Source organism: Haplochromis burtoni, unplaced genomic scaffold, assembly GCF_018398535.1.
Source record: "Haplochromis burtoni strain Fernald_Lab_line unplaced genomic scaffold, NCSU_Asbu1 Contig_304, whole genome shotgun sequence".
Classification (NCBI taxonomy): domain Eukaryota; kingdom Metazoa; phylum Chordata; class Actinopteri; order Cichliformes; family Cichlidae; genus Haplochromis; species Haplochromis burtoni.
This window is the reverse complement of record NW_024582665.1, coordinates 143507-149408: the sequence shown is the minus strand read 5'-3', so window position 1 is coordinate 149408 and position 5902 is coordinate 143507. Positions and strand designations below refer to the sequence as shown.

At 40.0% G+C, this 5902-nt stretch overlaps 1 protein-coding gene across 3 annotated transcripts in view; it reads right to left on the bottom strand.

The window, feature by feature from the left end:
- LOC102293437 (calcium-dependent secretion activator 1) overlaps nt 1-5902 on the bottom strand; it is a 338778-nt gene that overhangs the window by 193582 nt on the left and 139294 nt on the right. The gene's annotated exons all lie outside the window — the stretch shown is intronic.

The window sequence follows — 5902 nt, the reverse complement described above, 5'->3', positions numbered from 1 at the left end:
TCTCCCTCATGCATGAGTAACACGAAGAACTTTGCCTACTTGGTGTTCAATGCTTTTGTTGTGTAGTTAAACTGTCTCGTTCCAGCGGTGGGCCTGTGCTAGACAGACCCAACAATTGCAATCCACTACTATACTGCTAGCTGATATTTTAAGCTTGATAAATTATAATAATTCATAAAGCGACTTATTTCACATTGTAAAATCCTCAGTTAATGATAATTAATTAACCCAACACAAAACTACTGCAAACAAACCTGTTGTTGCAATAGCCAGCTAGACTGCTGTAGGCTGTGTGGGCTAGGTGGTGTTTAGAAAACAGGATGGGCTTCATAAATATTTGGAAACCTTTACGGAGGAAACCTGGTGCAAAAAATAAAGATTTGTCTATGTTTACGTGCCCCACCCTCCCTCCCTCCCTCCTTGTTCTCAATTCTTTAACTTCTTCACTCCTAATTAGTACACGGGGATCGGCCAGGCCCGGGAGCCGTCGCCAGTCCCCTTCGAGGCCTTCCCCAAACCGCAGCTCAATTCATGTCCAAGCATCATCTTTACCTACTAAAACGCTGTCAAACCTAAAATGAGGACGTGGGCCCAGCTGGTAAATAGGAGGTTACTGGAACTGCAGAAGAGAGCTGAGCAGGAAACCCGGCAGCTGGAAATCTCCACAAGCAGTCAATAGAAAAGAAATTGAAATAAATTATCACTGTTATCGTAATATTATGTACGTCCCAGGTCCTTGTTGTTACAGTGGTGCCAAAAAAACAGTACAGCCAGTGGAGGTACTGGCAAAGATGCTGGTAGAGCAAGCTGCCATGCACCAGGAGAAGGCAGCAGTGTACCAAGATCAGCTCAGCTTGGTACAGGGCCAGTCCGAACGCCAGACAACAGTGTTGGAGGACCTGGTTGTTTAGCCTGCGCTTGGAAGCTGAGTGACGTGGCAGCCAAGAGAGGCAGGCTCGGCTGCTGGACATACACAAATATCCCATAGTGCCACTTGAAATGATATAAGATTGCGTTCACGATCAATAGAGACTTGTAGTGTTTGTGCTGCACTCAGTGGTTGTCCAACTCTGACTCTGGGGAGGAGGAGACATCGGGGGCTTCTCGGGAAGTCCAGTGATTTACTCCAGTGAAGATCTCGCTCTAGGGCAGTCTTGGGACAACACTCAGTGCTTTGAACAGGCGATCGATTGTTCAACAATCAACAGTTGAACAGTAGACCCTGATGTAGCACTGACATACCTGCATTTTGTGTTGATTAGAGACAGACTCTATTAAGTGAGTCGTAAAAGTCACACAGAAAAGGAAAAGACCCAGTTGTTGGTGCCAAAAAGCCACCAGCAAATGATTTTCCAGGTGGATTCCTTTAACCCCATGGCAGGGATATGACAAAACTCTGGAGTGAATAATGGCCCAATTCTATTAGCTGGGCATCCAGGGGGATGTGTGCCAATAATGTGTAATGCCCAGAGTGTCAGGCCATGAACCAACTAGCAATTCCAAGAGCGCCTTTGTGCCTGTTACCATGCTGCCTTTCCAGACCCAGAAACAGCAGCAGTGCCTGTGCAAGAGAGACTCGGCTCGGACAATTTTCACTGGGAGATAAAGCGCTTGTATCGCTCACTTCTTCTAGCTCAAAGTTACCCTTTGGCAAGTGGGGGACATTGACCACAACATGGTGCCATCACACAGGTGAGGAGCCATAGAGGTATATCACCTTGTGTGGTGAAGAAAGATGGGTCTATACGGTTCTGCGTGGAGTACCACCAGCTGAACGAGGTTTGATGCTTATTCCGTGGCCTGGGTTGACAAGCTCTTGGACCGGTTAGGCACTGCTCATATGTTCATAATGCTTTAACCAAGGGTTAGTGGCAGATTTCTCCACAGTATAAGGGAAAGACAACCTTCTCCACAGAGGCACAGATTGTTTTTAACAGACAACCTCATGCATTTGTAGTCACCATATTGTTGTTATCCCTTCTTTAACCCTCTAAACCTTTAAGATTTAATGAATATTCCTCATTTTCATCAATTACATAAAAAATGTTAATCGAGTGCTTTTTATTTTGCATCACGTAAGAACTGATGTTAGTGGAAATCTGGTACTTTTGAACCTGCTGTATTTCCCATAAAAGTGGCGATTGTGCCTGATTGTTGTGCTAATGTTGCTATCACTACCTGCATTGCAGAGATTCAAGGAGTTAAGAACTCACATAAAATGGCATACACATCAGCCCCCCAAAATGCTCAAAATAATCATGATTTTACTCAAAGCATTCATGACACGTTTCCACATCAGGATGCAAATAAATATCCAGACAGACTGGCCTGATCTTTGCTGGTTCTGTGCTTGCCCCAGATATTTATACTTTACATTCTGTATTTTAAAGGGTGGGCAACTGTCCTGTTTATCAGTTGTCCCCAACCCCTGGGCTATGGACCAGTACCAGTCTATGAGTCGTTTGGTACCGGGCTGCGAGAGTTAAGGCCCAGGTGTGAAATTTATGGTTTTCAGGGGTTTTATCGTCAACTCGGTTTCCCTGGGTCTTTCCCGTGTTGTAGTTGTGCGTCTTATTTATTACCATAGCGACCAGAGAGCATTAAGGGGCAGAGAGGAGGATGTTACTCTCAGTGTTGTTGGCGCATTTCAGGAGCACGCTGCTATTAAAGGTACACAATTACATAGTGAATTCACGTTTATTATTATATTTACAAAATACGACAGTTTTTGTCTTGGTCGTATCATTTTATTTTGTTGCATTTATCTGTAACACCTTAAAGGCTGGTCCGTGAAAATATTGTCTAACATTAAACCGATCTGTGGCACAAAAAGGGTTGGGGACCTGTATATGGCATTCTATTGAATCTTTCCCAGCAGAGCTTATTCATTCAAACCCAGTCACCAGTCTGCTGCAGGAAAGTTTTGTTGTTGTCTTACTTACTATATTTAGTTGTACTATTGAGAAATATAGTAAATGATGAACTGACTGGTTCTTACAGAGCACTTTACTACTCAGAAAAGCAGACAAATCCATGTATTCTACCAGAGAACTTAAAGCACTATATACAGTTTGGTGGGGGTGTGGTCTGCAGAGGAGCAGTGGGTTCAGTGGGTTCAGTGGGCAGTGCCAGAAGGCTGGCAGAGCAGCTGGGACTAATTGCTGTGATCAGTCCTGCCTATTTAGTTGCAACCTGGAACGTTTTATTTACAACTTTTTTTGAAGAAAAAGTTATAAATAAAATTTAACCAGCCCATTAACATATATATGTTTGAGTCCTTCGTGTCACATCAAGCTTGCCTCATTCAACCGTCAACCATGGCGCCAAGCTGCTGTTTCTTTGAGAGGTAAGACCACTTTTTTCTTTGACTATGTTGTGTAGTATCTACATGTTGAGCATGGTTATATTTTGCGTTTGTCTTACGAGACATGTTATATAGTTTGCATATGCTTGTGCTACATTAGTTTTACTGGGTCCTGGACAAGTTAGATATGTCTGCGTTCATCCTGCCAAACCTTGCCATCCTAACACGGGAACCGTGAGACCACTGGACAGTTGGTGTGTATAGTTATACACTGTAGGGATGGGTATCGTTTAGGTTTTATCCGATACCGGTACCCATCCCTAATACACTGTGTTCGAGATTTTTGGTAACAGATGAAGTAAGCCACTCACAGAGCAAACCTGGGGTTAAGGTGAAACATAATATTACAAGGGATGAGATTTAGTGTGCCTGTTTATCTCAGGCTATTGTCAACAACTATTAATTGCTTATATGTTAACATGCTTATTTTTGTGGAATGTGTAAGAAACATTTTTATTGTTTATTGTTTTTGTTTATTTTATTAAGGGATTAGCTACAGGCGTTCATGGGGTTATTTTTTCAAGGGGTTGTTTTTTTCATTTGCTTTCTTGGGATTCCTCTACTGTAATCCAAGAGTCTCAATTATCGAATAGGATAGGATAGCAAGAAGTGACATTTAAAATCTAAAAAGTCGAGGGTGAAAGCCACTGTGACAACATTGTTATGCGCTGTCAGTAATCTGTATTATATAAAAATGGTCTGTAAATAAAGCATGTTTCAACATAGTTATAAATTAGAGTTTGTTAAATCACACACTCAAATTTTTAAATAAAATTATTCACGGCACATGAGTGGACAGACAAAGGAGGTCGACAGACCAGGTGATAATTGCTTCTACACTGTAAAATGTAATATTGTGTTTAATTAAAAATATTAAATAGGCTGAGCTCAGTTTTTATCAATTTATTATTAGAACTCGATTTAAATAAGTTACCAGTACTTTTTATGCAAAAACGCTGATAAACTCAATTTATTTGAGTTGTTTTAAATTAGAAAAACTAAGGCCCTTTCTCAATTCTCAAGTACGCGAGTCTGTACTCCCGAACGCACGGGAGTACAGACTTTGTTTTACGATTTGTACAATTGGAACACCAGCGTACTTGATGATGTCACAGGTCCGGAGTTTTTACTGCTGTCCCCTCTTAATTGTGTGCATTGTAAAGGTAATTGCAATACATGCTAAAAATAAGGGTAAGTTACGAATGGAATGTATATTTTGTGGACTATTAAAGACAAACAATTGTTTCCATGTTAAAATGTTTGCAATTCAAGTTTTTGCCCATACACTGGTAAAAGAAATGTTGACAGTGGCAAGTGTTAAATGGTTACTGTTGTGCTGCTGCAAAAAACTGAAAGCTGACAACCTGTTTTATTGTTAGACCATAATGTTGGCATGTTTTATTAAAGTTTTATTTGGGATGGTAATATAATTTTGTTTGATTGCTAATATCAGTGCATTATTTTTTATTGTTATTATTACATTTTATTTTTTTTTAAATTGTGGCGGTTGAGGTGGACGCTTCACTTTTCACTGTTAAAGGAAAGCACTTCATTGGCGTTGTGTTACTGGACTGACCCTAAGCAATCATTTCAAATAGCAACGTTGCTATCCATTTTAGACACTTAAAAAAAAAGCACTCCACAGACCTTACTAGCATCACATGTGCATAACTCAGGTGTCATCTTATCAATGTGTTATCTGGTCTTCAATGTTTTTTCTTCTACAGACATTAGACATTTAATTGAAAGTCTTGATGTTGCATCTGTCTACATAGTGTTAGTTACTAACCATAATGGTAAGTGACCTGTATTTATATAGCGCTTTATTAGTCCCTAAGGACCCCAAAGTGCTTTATATATCCAGTCATCCACCCATTCACACACTAATGAGCCGTTGTGTTTTGTTTTGGACTTGGTTTACACAAATGCTCACTGAATGTCAATTCAGTTCAATAAAACTTTATTGATCCTGAAGCAATGTTCCCTCTAATGTTTCATGTGTCTGAGCGAACACACAAACTCCCTGAGCGGCCCTTGGACCACTGTGAGTGACATCAGGCGTGTGCACTGTGGTCACGCCAGCATCCAAGTTACATGTTTATTAAAATAATCAAATTACAGCATTTACATTTATGTTAGACTACTTTTAATTAACTGCTTTATCCCACTTACAATGAAAATGTAAAAAAAATCTGTTTCATGACCTGTGTAGTATGTTAACACACTAACATGGAAGTAAAAATAACTTGAACTCCAATTTTAAAAACACAACTTTCTTTCTTTCTTTTTTATAAAGCTCTGACTTGTATTATGAGTCTGTGGTCTGGGAGAGAGTCTGTAACTCTCTGTCTGCAAAATACTATAATGACCAATGTTGGGCAATTAATTATATAGTTACTTCTTCAAAAAAGTAACTGAGTTATGCAAACAAAGTTTTTTGCAGCTGTTTACCTGAAAAAGCAGCCAAAGTGTTTTTAAACAAACATTTCAAACTATTTATAGAACACTCAGCTGTTCTGCATCAAATCTGATGCCACA